Source organism: Manacus vitellinus, unplaced genomic scaffold, assembly GCF_001715985.3.
Source record: "Manacus vitellinus isolate BGI_N305 unplaced genomic scaffold, ASM171598v3 scaffold_27_pilon, whole genome shotgun sequence".
In the NCBI taxonomy this organism is placed as follows: domain Eukaryota; kingdom Metazoa; phylum Chordata; class Aves; order Passeriformes; family Pipridae; genus Manacus; species Manacus vitellinus.
The window spans coordinates 2,039,022-2,053,613 of record NW_021940039.1 but is presented as its reverse complement, the minus strand read 5'-3'; the positions used below and the strand labels follow the sequence as shown (position 1 = coordinate 2,053,613).

At 46.0% G+C, this 14,592-nt stretch overlaps 1 long non-coding RNA gene across 1 annotated transcript; it reads right to left on the bottom strand.

The window, feature by feature from the left end:
* Window positions 1-10,869: 10,869 nt before the first annotated feature.
* Window positions 10,870-11,743, bottom strand: LOC108639998. Its single transcript, XR_001920874.2, has 2 exons — window positions 11,664-11,743; window positions 10,870-10,992 (listed from the first exon to the last, which is right to left on the bottom strand). It is a non-coding gene; the product is annotated as an uncharacterized LOC108639998 (long non-coding RNA).
* Window positions 11,744-14,592: the final 2,849 nt, after the last annotated feature.

Here is a 14,592-nt window from a genome sequence, read left to right as displayed (position 1 = left end):
GGCCAAAGGAAGGCTGTCAGGAAAATACTGCTGAATCTGTAAGAGATTCTTCTCTCTGGGCAGGCATTGGGTCCTCCCCTAAATCCCTGCTCCCTGTGTTCCTGCAGTGGGATTTGTGGGCATGTTGGGAGGGAGTGGCCACCCTGAAGTGTTTGGTTCTCTCACATGGTTTCTTCCAACAGCACAACATCTTTTATTTTATTCACCTTCACTTTTTTAATAAAGGCAAGTAACTTCCCAAGTTTATTGGTGATATATCTACCAACAAAAATGAGCGTTCGAAGCACATTTTAGAAATTCTCATTTTGAAATACGAGCCATGAGTGCCTGGGAGTTTAGAGAAAAGGCAGCACAGGTTCTGTGGGCAGTCAGTTTATGAGATTGGTCCAGAGCATTCTGTAACCCTGCAGTCAGTGCAGCTCAACATCTTTTCTCTTTGTTGAAGAGAATGCTCAAATCCATTAGTTAATTCAAGCTGAATAAACTCTGTGCTGTGCCAAATACTATAAAAGGGAATATTGAATTGTTCCTTGGAAAGGCCCCTAGGATCTGTCATGTCTATTCAATACTCCTTTGCTAAGATGCAGATATGCTCCTGTGTCTTTATGAACCATCATAATCTGAGGTTTGTTCCGTGTGAGCAAGTCAGAGTGTGAGCCTGATGCTTCCTCAGATGACAGCACTTGGTGAGTGTCCTGGAGTCTGGAGTCAGTCTGGTGGGATCCATTTCCCTGGGGTTGTGACTCCCACTGCAGCAGCTGGGAGGAATCCATCGCCCTTGGAGTCGGTCACAGCTCTGTCACTGCAGCTCATTCCCATGTGATTTCAGTATTGCACCAGGAAAGGTGAACAGAGGGGACACCAGGCAGGAGAAAAGACTCTTCAGGGGAATGCTGAAGAGTCAGAGTGTTCCAGCACTGGGCAGGGAGCAGCACTGGGGGTGCTTCAGTGCACAGGCCCTGGATCTCTGGGAAGGTCAGAGAGCAGATTGCCCAGGCTGGTCTCTCTCACTAGTCACAATATGGGGAATGGCTGGAAGAGGGGCCAAAGCAACATCCCAGGGCACACAGGAAGGCAGATCCTGGCAGAGGCTGTTCCTGTGCAAAGCAATCAAGCAGGAGCAGATTGACATGTCTGTGCAAAAGGCACCACAGAAAGGCAAGCCCAGGGAGTGCAGAGGGTGTGCCTGTACCTGGGGTGCTGGGAGGCCTCCAAAGGGGGATATTCCCATTTGTCACACTCATGGGGCCCTGTTGTGTGACCTGGTTGTAGAACAAACCCATCTTGGCTTAGTTCTCCTCCTCTTGCCCGTGTTCTGCTCAGCCTGAGGAAGGTGGACAGGAGGGCACAAAAGTTTTCCTTCAAAGCAAAACCTGGGAACAATAAACTGGAGGTCTTTGTGAGGCAGCAATGCAGAGGCACTTCCATGGGCTTGGAGCTGTTCCACTGGGAGGGAATAGTCACTCTCCAGTCCAGCAGATCATTCCTAAGCATAGCTGGAGTGAGACCTTGCAGATTTCTCCATCTTTAATTTATGCTGCATGTATTCAGGGAGTGAAAGATCAGCCAGGGAGACCTTTCTGCCACTGGAATAGCAATGCCTGTTCTTTGCAGCCTCCTTTCTCTTTGTCCTTTTGGAAACTCCATGCTCCTTTCTGTGGCTGTGTGCTACCTTTATGTAACCCAGGTAATATTTCACAAGCATTTCAATGGACAATGGTGCTGTCAAGGACTGTGGTGCTGCTTCTCACATTATATTGCTAAGCAACATACAATGCAGCAGCATGATCCCTCCTGCACTTGGGAAGAAGTCAAGCTCCAATATTCAGTAAAATCATTCTGATCTACTTTTCAGTCACAAGATTTCAGCACATAAAGATTTGTATTAATAGTAACAAGATCATACAAAAATGTGACTTTAATTCCCAAGTGCTAAATATATGTATACACTCATATTTTTTGGTTAACTAACCCCAGAGAAGTTGTTCTTTGCCATTTTGAGGTTGTGGAGCTTTCACTGACTTTGACAAGACTCGCTTTTATCAAAGCACCAGTTAAGTAAAATGCTTCAACTCTGGAGCAGGTTTGTTTGCTTACCTGCTTAAAATTACCTGTGTGCTTGAATACCTCTCACCATGGACCAGCTTGAGGGCAGAGAGAGGATGTCACACCTCTGTTCACATCAGCACAGATATTTTCATAACATCCACCTGAAATGCAAACTATAATATTTGATGAGGTGCAATCTCAGTTCTCTCATTTACTCCAAACTCCTCTATTTAAAGCCAAGTTAATTATGAATTTGAAAAAATCTGATCACTTTGTAGATTCACATCTGACATTTCAGAGTGGAGATCACTTTTGGCAGCCAATCTCATCTCTATAGAAACAGATGCATATTTCAGTGCCATTTCTGTTTATCCTGATATTTAAAATAATTCAGCAGGATCATCACTCCTGAGGGGAGCCCCCTTTGGAGGGGTCTCTAAAGTGTCTCAGTAGACCATGAGTGGAGATTTCTGCCATTTGCAGGTTTAACAAAGTCTTTGCTGTGAGTTGTTTCTCTGGTTTCCAGCAGCATTAACACCAGTTGCACTGGCTGTGCCTGAGGATGCAAATCAAGGGCTGTTCCAACACTTCACTCCCAGCATTAACCACTGTGAGAGGGAGCAAAGGAGACTTGGTGTTATTCATCTGGTGTCTTAAAGGGTTGGAGCAGGAGCTCAAAATCACTGTTATTTCCAGCAGTGAAATCCTGAGCTGTGTAACACTGAGCAAGGCAGGGTGGGCAGAACCAGGGATGTGGAACTGGAATGCTGGAGGAGCTCCAGGGAGGGACTGCTGGGAACAGCCGGGCTGAGGAGGTGGGAGTGGAGGATTCGGGACCACGAGAAGCTGCTTCTCAAGGAAAAGCTTGTTCTGCACAGAGATGCCCTCCCTGGCTGGGATGGCATCTGAGGGGGGGATGCTGCTCTTCCAACGGGCAGAATGGTGCCAGGACCTTTCCTTTCCACGTGTGCCAACGTCCTGCTGTGCTGGGACTGCCTGGGAGGGACAGGAGGCAACATCTGGGCAACTCACTGCTCCCCCAGGGAGCTCTGTTCCCTTGTCTTCCTTTTCAAAAGAGAGACCAAAGTTTTGGAAGCCGTGTCCCTCTGGAAGGGCAGGCGGCTCTCCAGGTGGCACTGGGAGGAGAATACAGGCTTTGAGGATAATAATGGTGTGCAGGGGGGAGGCAGAGCTCAGAGTGTGAGAAATGGTCCTCATTGGAAGGAGAGCAGAGTAAACAGATTGGCTGATAATGCTGAATACCAGGCAATTTCCTTTTAAATTAGCAGATGGGGAGGGAAAGGAATATAAAAGGAAGTAAGAGAAAAAAAAGAAGCTAATGATGAATGTAGAAGGGAACAAAATGTTGCCAAGACATCACGAGAGAATGAAGAATTGATGAAGAAAGGGAAATTAAATTGGTGCTTGATATGGGAGCTCAAAGAGCTTTGAACCCCCTGCTCCAGTGTCTGAGGGGCACTTCACATAACCCTGGGACAGACTTGTTTCACTGACATGCCCGTTGTGGCTGGAGAATTGGACACAGGGAGGATTTTGTGATGATGGCAGAGACCCACAGAGGGGATCTCCCACCCTGGGAAGGCTGAAGGGCATTTCCAAGCATCAGGCACAGCCACTTTCATCTGACACTGGAATTATTCTATCAAGTGATGGGAACTGATTATAGAAATTTGTTGTATCTCCTTGTCAGAATAAGAAGGCAAATGAGGACGCTGCTAAATCAGATAAAAGGAGGTTGCCAAAAAGGAGGAGGGAAAAAAAGTGCTTTTAATTCTTCCAACTCTTGTAATAATTTCAGTTACTCTTGGAAGACTGGAGATTTGAGAGGGATAATATTGCACAGGGAAAGGAAGAGACACACATGTCTGAACAGTCATAGGAACAGCAACCAAATCTGAAGCAGTTACTGCAGCAAGTCAGACCTGATACAGAAAATTAATAGGTTTGGGAAAAGGTGAACAAGTTGTACACACCTTACTGGAGTCTCTAGAGCAGATCAGCTCTGCAGGAGATTGGTTATAAAACCAGCCTGTTCCACCAGGAAAGGGTGTCTGGAAGGAGTGGGATCTTGCCTAAAATGCTGCAAGTAAATGTTGGTTCTATTTGACCTTCAGCGGTGCTGAGTTCAGAAATGTTTTGGGGTAAAGCAGCTGAGATTGGCCCCTGAGGGCCAGGCTGTGGTGGATCCATGAGCTGAGCTGGTGTGATTCCTGATTCCTGGTCTAGATTCCCAACATACTCTGTGGAAAAGACAAGGGACAACCCTCACATGGACTAACTGGAGAAACACCGGAGGAGTCAGGAGAGGAGGTGCAGGAGGGATGATTGATTAGTCAGGATTTTCGTTCATCAGAGTAGTGAATAGCAGGACTGAACCTCACAGTCTCCTTTTCCCTGCCAAGATGAGCATTTATTTTCTGTCTTTTCACCTTCTGTTTCCTTTTCCTGTTGATTTTGGAGAAGTTTCTCATTTTCCAGCCAAATCTGAAATTCCATTTGCTGGGTGTACTTCATACCCACACTGATATCTCAACAATCCTGTGCAAACCTTGGGTCAAAAGCTGATTTCTCTATTTCTGAGGCCTTGGCTCAGGCAAAACTAATGGAGGAGGAGCAGAGACTGTGTTCTCATGTTTTTATTCTGCCTAAAGCAGGGAAGAGAACTGAAAAAGTGAATGTGAAATCAGAAGTTACTGGACAACAAAAAGAATGACAGTAATATCCCCCCAAAAAGAGTTATTATGAGCCTTTTTTTTAATCAGAAACAGATTAGAAACAGGAGGAAAGAGTATACCATCATTTATCTTGAGCTTCACTTTCCATGTGACAGCAGCAAACAAAAGTGAGTTCCAAATCTTTGCATTTTGCTGTGGGAATTTCATGTAACTCAAGAGACCATATGGAGCAATTTAGCCTGAAAAAGCCATTGAAATGAAGAGGCTGCTTGATCTGGAGGGACAACAATTGGCTGAATCTCTAAACAAAAAAAGGAGAGAGGGAGGAAAAGACAGGAAACAATAAATGGAGGAAGGAAAAGAAGGAGGAGGAGGCTCAGAGCAGGCAGACTGAGAGCCTTGGAGGGTTCACACCACGTCCCAACACAACAGCTTGGTTCATGTGCCTAAACATTGTCTGGAATTTTGTCTTCTTTCTAAGTTTCACGTATTTCTGGAGAGAAAATGGAAAGAAAACAACATTTTGATGCTGTATTTGAGTCCTGTAACTATGGATGTATGGGAATACTCTGTGCAAATCAGGATTTCAGAGGGTCTGGGTGTCAGGTTTCTCTCTCATTTACACTGAGTGTGACACTGGTTTTACCCTGGACAGATCCATTTCTGTACAAAATGCAAGGCCTTGGTCATGTCACTTGAAATAATCTCAGATCCATCTGAACCTGATATTTGCTTTTTGTAACCTTTCTGCTTTTTGTAGAATTCTGCCAAGTGCAGAATTTCCTGGAAGTCCCAGGTGCCTTGATCCAGGCTGGAGAAACAAAGAACAGTCTTGGTCCCTCATGTCCAGTCCTCAAGGTGCAGAAATAACAGAGTCACCCTTACCTGCAAGAGGGAAGGCAAGGGAATTTTCAATGTATAGAAAGATTTATAAATGCTTCACCAGGGCTATTTTTCCAGCAGGATATATTAGTTTATTTGGATAGTTATTATTTTAGCCTGAACCTTCACAGAACCATCAGGTGCAACTTGTGTCCATGTTTCAAGAGCCTGTCCGTGATTTCCCCAGGAACTGCATTTTCCATTGGTACTTTTTTGTTAATGATACATTGATCATTTCCATTGGTACTTTTTTAATGAATGATACATTGCACCTGTTGCTGCTGGATTTCCTTTCCATAACCTGGTTTCAGAGAGGAATCCATTCTTTGGGGCTGTCCATCCGTTGAGGAAATTGGATTCCTGCGTGTCTGGAACGTGGGGAAAAGCTGGTGCAGAGCTTTTCAAAAGAGCTGAGAAAACAGCAAACACTTCTTGTTCCTGTTTCTAGGAGACAACTGCAGGAACATGGGGAGGAATCTGTAGAGTCAGCTGGGGTGGAATCTGAGCAGACAGCTCAGTAAATTGGGCACAGAGCTGTGGGTGCTGCAGACCTTTTGTTTGCTCTGCCCAGGAGTCAGTTTGGTTTTATTTTCCTCCCTTAAACTGCCAGTAGGATTTTACTAAAGAAGCCCAAAGACACTTTCCTCAGTCTGAAGTGCACAGTAGCAAGAGGTAAAGTTATATTCTAGTGACCCTGAAAGAATGTCCTGCTGGTATTAATGTTTTGGGTCTTTAAAATATTGACTGTTGGCATTTTTCGTGATAGAAGTTTTAATGTGTACTCCTTTCATAGCAATAGTTGTATTTTCTGATTGTAATTACTATAGAACCTGTAACTCCGAAGCATTTTGTTGTTTTATTCTTTAGAACTTTGTTAATGATTACAAGATTTAGTAGTTTGTGGCAGAGATTTAAAGAGAGATAGAAGGCTCAGTCTGTTCAGAAAGGGCAGAAGTGGTTTCTCAGCCCCAGGTGGTTCAGTCAGTGACATGTTTGGGGCACTGAGCTGCTCCTACACCTGAGAACTTCCTTATGCCCCAAACTCCCCAAGGCTCCCAGCCCCAGGGAAGGGAAGGATGTGACAGGAGCCACTTCCTGCACTGATATCCAGGGAATGTCTCTCACATTGGCTCTTTCTCCAACACAGCTCTTCCAGCTTTCACACTCCATTTAACCATGACACCTTTTTCTTTTGCTTATCCTTTCTCTCCTTGGTGGAGCTTTGCTGAGTTCTGGACGAAAAGCTGCCACTCAGATGTGTGAATAGAGCAGCACCTTCTGCTGAAAACTACCTAAAAGCCTGCTGATTTAATAGTGTACAACTCCATCTCCCCAGAGACAGGCTCCTCAGAGGATGTCTGCCCTGTTACTGCACCTTCCAGAGGGGACACAGCTGAGAGCAGAGGTTTCCATGTGGCACTGGGCACCTCAGGAGACAGATCACCCTTGGAGTGATTCTTGAGGAATGAGCTTAAAATGGGTTATGCCTTCTCTTACCCGGACTTGTGCTGGCTGGCAGGAGTGTTCTGCATGGACAGAACCTGGGGCTGCTCTGCAACTGGGGCTTCCTGAAGATCCCAGTTGTATCTGAGGTTACCAAATGAAAGGTTAATTTTCTCTCAGGGGGATTCTCCCCTCCAGGATGGGGTAACCAAGGCTGCCTCATTTCCACTTTGTGCTCGTGTCACATTCAGGCACATTTCTGAGAGCTGTGGTTCAGTTCAAGCAGCAGAGCAGCACAAAAGGGCTTTGGCAGGAGCTTCTGGAGTCGGATGATCCCTGCACTTGCTGTCCAGGGCAAGATAAGCTGCCTCTCAATGGGAACAGCCCCAGCCATGAGCAGTGACTTTGAAAACTTGCCAGGTAAAGCCAAAGGAACAGCAGAGCTGGTTACTGGGTATGAATTGTTATTCAGCCCTCACAAAAGAGGAGGCTTTGACAACACCCCCAGTAACCTTGGCAAACGGTTTTGTTAAGCAGGTCTGTGCCTCACTGGCTTTTCAACTCACAGGCATTCATTGCTCCCTCCTACATCTGAGTCTGTGTTCCAGAGGAGGGCTGGGAGGTGGCAGCTGTGGCCTCACGCTGAGCCTTTTCCCTGCTCCCAACAACGGATCCCGCTCCGCTCCTGGGGGACAGCAACCAACCCCCTTCCCACTCATCCCTGCAGATATCCAGCCCACAGCCTTAGAATGTCTCCTTGTTTGAAACCATTAGGTTGGAAAAGACCTTTAAAATCAGGGAGTCGGACTGCTGAGACAGGGATCTGTCCATCTCCAGCTTGGGCTTCTCGCACAGCGGGGCACTGCTGAGGTGGCACACTGGGCACAGGTGCCCAAGGATCATTTTGCAAAGATGTTAGCAACTAAGATGTAATTGCTGAATGTTTGGGGTTTTTTTTAACCTGCTTGTACTGGAAAAGACTCATTTTAGGGCTATTAGAACTTTTTAAATAGCTGAAGCTCTTCAAGTTTTTATAACTCATTTTTATAACTCACTTTTATAACTCACATTCATGATTGCCAGGAGGTGCCCTGGGCTCCTGGGTCTCTGGGTACAACATGCCAAGGGTAATGTTTGCCTGGTGTGAGCAAGGCCTCATTAATGCTCGTGATGTCACTGACATCATTCTCAGATTGAGACAGGCTTTATCACAGGAAAATGATGTGTTACCAGGAACAACACAAAAATTATGCCAACACTTTCTTCTGGATGAACAGAATGTTATTTGGAAGACTGGAATATTGTTCTCACGATGTCCCTTGGCTGTGCTTGTTTACACATAAAATATTTCCACTTACTTTTTCCTATAGATCTTTAGGCACCTGGTAGAACAGAAAACAGACTTTCCCTGGACTCTGCTGACTGTAATCATTACCACTGTCCATGAAGGAGGAAAATGTGGTCCAAACAGGCCAACAAAGGAAATCCTTTGCCCTGAAATAAATCCAAGAGCAGTTTTATCACCACATTTATACTGCTTCAGACTCAGATTTACTGCTCAACCTGGAAATACTCAATTATGATAAAGGCTCAATGCTAGTCTGTGTGGCTGGTACCAGAGAGATGAGGAGATGTGTCCAAAGTTTTACAGCAAACTAAAAGCAAGGGTCCTCTTGTTTACAATTGCATGTCACAGTGTAAAATAAATGCCAGTGTGAGTGATGACTCCATCTGTCAGGAGGAGACACAGGAGTTAGGAAGTGGTAGCTCCAAACTCCTCCAAAGTCAGGTCTGACACACTGAGCACAACTGGAGCCTGGTTATACCAGCTGCTGAAGCAGCCATTAGGCAATTAGATATTCCTTCTTTTTTTGTCTCCAAACCAGCCATTGAGGGGAATGCAGAGATGCTCTGATTAGACAGAAACAGAACCACTTCCTTCCAACAATTTCTAAATTCCTTCCTTGAAGAGTCAGCTTTCCAAAACTCCACATTTTGTGTTCTCCTTAACCTCATGGGTATTCCAGAGAACATTCTAGCTCCACTTCTCTTTCCACACTCATTAGTTCAGTGCTCTTGGCTCCTTTCCTAGGATTTGGTCTAGCACAGCCTCTGCCCATTCAGCCATTTGACTGAAAATCATTTCCCTCTTCACTTCTGCAGTTTTCCTTTCAGTGCCTGAGCAATTAAAATCCCGAGTGATCAAAGCCCTGGTCTTCCAACTGTCCCTTGCTTTTCAAAATCATGGCATGAGCTCCTTTGCCTCCCTGCCTGAGCTGGGCTCAAACAAAGAAGGTACAACAATTGCACGATTGTTGGGAACTGTGAACGCTGCCTTAGCCAAAATATTGACATCACTGACTTACACACTGAGGATTAATTTTTACTAGGGCTGTAACTACAGATCAGCAAATCATTTGGATGTCATTAAAATCAAATTGGTTGTCACACAAAATCATTAGTCTAAATAAGTATTGCCTTTCACTTTCCTATCTTGATCTCTCTATCTTAGCTATTCTGCAGCATTCCTGCACTATTTCTGACTCTCCACAAGGAAAGATGTCACAGGTGTTTATTCTTCCCTGGCTCTAAAATATCTGTATTATGTATGTGCAGCATCTGTTTCACGGAAGAATACAAATTGTTTCTCTGTATATCGTTTGTCCTGACTCAGATGTTCCTCCCAGAACTGTGGATTCTGTTCCCTCGACAGCCACGATTCCCCGGGCATTTTTAGTCCCTCGGGATGGAGGGAGGCTGGCAGTGAGTCACTCAGCCTGCCTTTGTATCCCCACATGCTGGGACATAGAATAGGCAGATGATACCTGCTCAGGACTCCTCAGCCCCCAAACTTCTCTACATCCCTCCTGCCCCATCGCTGCCACACTGCAGGGTGAGGAGTGAACACACCTTCCCGTCAAACACGGGCTCCTAAACCCGGGACATGACCCAGAGCAGGTGGAGCTCTAACAGGCAGTGCCATGTGCCTGGAGTCACAGAGTGGGTGGTTTTGTGGGGAACGTGGAAAGAGGGAGGTTTTTTGTTTTGGCAGCGAGTGGGAGAAGTATTGAAGTTGTAAAGAACATCGGGAGTGTGGGGGTGAGGGGGGAGCGGAGGGTTTGCAGCTCTGTAATTTCCACTGGGGCACAGATCTCAGAGCCGTGTTTAATGGGGGCTCTGCTTAAAACAAATAGATGGGAATGAGTCTTTCTTCTATTAATGTGGCCTAATCCTCGGGAACAGTGCTCCAATGTGTTTGCAAGGCACAATTACCAGAGTCCTCTCGAGCTGCTGTGAATTCCTCCACGCAGAGCTCCGTGTTTTCCAGCCATTCATTTGTCCGCCCACAGCCCGGAGCACCCGGCGGCAACAGGCAGCTCCAAACCCTGCTCACAGGACTCTGGGAACGGGGAGCTGCTGAGGCAGGAGCATTGCCCAGGGGGGCCCAAAATAGAAAGCCCTGCCTGCCTCAGAGTCCTCTGGCAGCAGCCCTGACAGACCCCAAATGCACTAAACGTGCTGTAGCTGTTTAGAGCAATTCCTGCCTTCCACTCTGTGGAAAGTGTTCCTTTGAAACAAGGCATGTTTTAGTGCCTTAACTGGAGCATTTGAATCATAGGTTCAAAGTAAAATGGATCCTGAAAGCTGGATTTGAAGGATTATTTCGGGTTGCTGTTACAGCAATATGAATTTACCTTTCGGAGGCACGGCTTGGTTTAGAGTTGCACATTGATAGATTTTTCTGTTATTTCGGGGACGTGCGTTCATGAGAAATGAAATGCTGTTTTGTGGACATGTCTTCCGAGAAAATGAGGTTTTTATTCCCAAGCCAGGTGATGGAGTCTTCTTCCTCAGCCCTTGTGCCATATCATTTATCCAAGAAGTTCAGAGCATGTAAAGCTAGGAGGTTTCAGCTCTTTTCCTGCACGATAAGATATATTTCAATGTCAATATTAGGGAAGACTGAGGCACAGAGAAGAGTTATGGGTTGTGTGAGGTCTCAGGGAGGCGGTGGCAGACCCAAGGGGCAGAATGAAGGTGACCTGAGTCGTGCCACCCTGCTGTGCCTGTCAGCTGAGCCGGGCTCTGCTGAGACACTCCGGTGTCATTTACCGGGAGAGTCCAGCCAAGCCGGGGCTCGTCCTCCATCTCGTTTGCAGGAGCTGTTAAATGCCAGCTTAGCAGCAGTCCTGGCTTGGCAGAGGAGGGAAATGCAGGACAAGGTCCCAGCCAAGGGCTGCTGCTGCTGCAGCAACTTCCCAGTGCCCGGTGCAGCCTCCCCGTCAGGCACGGGCTGGGCTATTCATCCCCAAACAGCCTCCTTCCTTCCCGAGGCAGCCCGGGGGACACGAGGGAATGGCAGAGTTTATTATAAACCGAGTAAAGCAGCAGACTATTGCTGGAGGAGATCCAGGGTTATAAAAGATCGGAGCGGGGGGAGGAGGAGGAGGGAACAGGACATAATTTGTGTTTGTGCGTGAGGGGGTGCAGGCTGGTGGCTTCCACCAGGCATTCCCCAAACCCTCAGGACCTCTGCCTGGTTTTGGTGGGATTTTCTGCAGTGCAAGCCGTGCTGTGTCAAAGCCCACTTACTTTTGATTGTATCAATCATTCTCTTTATGCAGCAGCACGGCTCGGAGAACGCTCGCAGGTCCTGCTCGGAACGAGCTGCGCTCGCTGCCAGCTCAGCCTAGTTACTGCTGGAACTTAGTCTGGGGGATGGGAGAAAAAGGTTGCTGCTACTTTAAATATAATGCATTAAGAGGATGCTGGAAAAAGGCCTGCATGCTGTAATACCCAGCCATCGAGTTGGAAAAGGAGCCAGATGTAATACAAAAGAAGAAACACAGCCTCTTATGGATGCTGCACTAATTCATAAATCAGGTGAATCAGCTTAGGCAACTGCTGTGTTTTTATGCCTCTGCTGCATGGAGAACTGCATGTTGGATGCTTTTATTTGAAGTAATGGAACCAGATAATCCTTTGGACCAGGACAACTCCAATGGTAAGAAGTAGAAAACATAGAAAAGAGAGGGAAAAAAAAAAAGGATAATGAAAGAGTGTCTGAGTTTCCCATCCTACTAAAGCACAGGGATAGGCTCGTGTTTGTACTGTCTTCTGCATGGCTAAGTGGAAATGAATGTGGTGATGTGCTTCACATGAGCTGAGAAATCCCTCTCTTTCCAGGGGCTGGAGACAAAATGTAGTGGGCTGAGATGTGCCCTGGGAAACAGCAGGAATGAGGCAGAACTGACCTGTCTCCCAGGCAGTCTGTGCAGGGGAAGGGGGACTCTGCACTCCCCTGGGTCAGTCTGGGGGGCTTTTTGCCCCTGGGAAAAGGCTGGAACTTGGTGCCGTCTGTGCTGCCAAACGGAGCGTTTGGGAACAGACTCTTTATCTGCAGAGAGCTTTCCTCCAGGCACTGCATGAGTAATTTACTTAGGAGGATATATTTAGCTAAGGACCACATAAATTCACCCTGGAATTAAAGTCCATGGTTAAAACTGCAGCTATTCCATGGATTTATAGCGTTCCACATGCTGATGTTCTGCTCTCTGGTCTGTTGGAAGGCAGACAAAAAAGCATAAATTGGGGGGAAAAGTTGTTTGCAATTGCATATCTTATTTCTCTGTTAGTGGAGAGAATTGGCTGCACTGAGGACAACAAATTGTTCCTGTTTATGAAAGCAACTTAAGATGGTGGGTTTTTGAACAAATTGATTCTCAGCTCTTTAATATGCTTCGGGTATATTCTGAATACAGTTTGCAATCCTCCAAGTATTGCACTTGCTACATGGATATTGCTCAGGAACTAGTTCTGTATTTCCCCAGCAGATCCTCTGCTGGCAACTAGAGCTTCAAGTGGGACACAACTGCAGTGTTAATGTCACAGGGACCTAAAACTGTGTGGAAAGAATGTGGTTAAGGGAATGAAGTAACATTTAAACTATGGGAACAGTTGACTGGGCAGATAGAAGTGGGCAGCACTGCCTCACTTGGGGCTCTGTGCCATTGGAAATGGAATTTAACATAATCAAGGACAGATTTCTGGGGTTTCAAAGGATGATATTTCCACGAAAATATTAAGAGAGGAGGATCATGCTTTGCATTTCATTTTTCTATCCTCTTTCATATGGAGTTATATTAATTCTTTTTTAGAAGAACGGTATCTACTTCTCATGTCTTATACCTCCTCTTAGACCACTAAGATACAGAATTAAATCTTATTTTCCCTACAGCAGGAAGTTTTAGGATTATCAGAGAAGTGCACTCACAGTTTGAGCTGATGTTAACAAACATAAAAGCCACTGTTCTTGCCCGTTCCAGCATTAGAATCTGGACTTCAGGAGTCACAGGGAGTGTCTTGGTTCTGTGGGAAATGCAAGTTCAACTTTATTCTCTCTAATAGGTTAAAATGGCTCACTGAATTTGGAATGCATGTTTTAAGATACACAGGTTTCTCGTTCTCCTCCTTGCAGTAAATATATTCTGTCACACTGTGTACAAAATACTCTAATAAGTGGGAGACACTGGGAAGGCTCATAAGCTGGGAAATGAGAGATAAATAAATAAGCACTGCTGGTACCAAGGATCTGAGAAGAACCTTCTCTGCTTCCCCTTCCTAAGTGTGTGAATCCCCATCTTCCTTTTAGTGTTTTTTAATTACTTTGATTTAAACGACCTCATTGTAAAACAAATGGGCTGAACCATTTATTGATCAGGAGGTCAATGGTTTCACTGTGCTGCTGCTGGAGCTGCAGCACTGCAGGACTGAGGGTTCAGCTGCTCCTCTGATATTCCATCGCTGTGCACGAATCCAGGACATAGAATGTCCTCAGAAATGTGCCAGCAAAGTGCTGTTAAGAAAGATTTGCCCCTTTGAGGATGTTCCCTCCTGGAAGCAGCCCCTGGGTCCCTCTGACTGTCGACCCTGCAAGGAACACTCTGGCAGTTTGTGTTCCCCTCCCTGGGCTGCTCATGAGACAAATATTGATGCCTTGGGAAGTGACCACGACTCCTGGGCTTGCTGTACAAGTGCCTTTTGGCCTTCAAGAATATCAAATCCAACCCCTTTCTCTGGCAGCAGAAGGAAATCTGCTCTTTAATTTTTGATCTGCCTGGGGGTCCACGTGTGTTAAACCACCTGCCTCAACACTCAGCCTGTTCCTTCTCATTGCCAGCGCAGTCAGTAGTTCATCAGTGACAGGAAAAGCTGCTCTGGACAATTTGTGGCAATAATATACTTGAGAGTTGCTCTTTTTTGCCTCCTACAGCCCTTCCCTTTGCTTCCCGAGCTGCACAAATCAGCTGGCAGGACGTTGGTGGAATATTCGAGGCTGGGAAGCTGTGTCTCATTTCTTAGCACATTTCTTGATTTCTCCTAATCAAATTAGGCTGCCAACTGTCCATGGAGAGGCCTCTTAGATTTGTTATTGCTTGTAACTGGAGCAGGGAGTGACCACTCATTTATCTGGGGCTGAGATCTGTGATAGTTGTCTTGATGGAACAGACTTTGGAGTCAA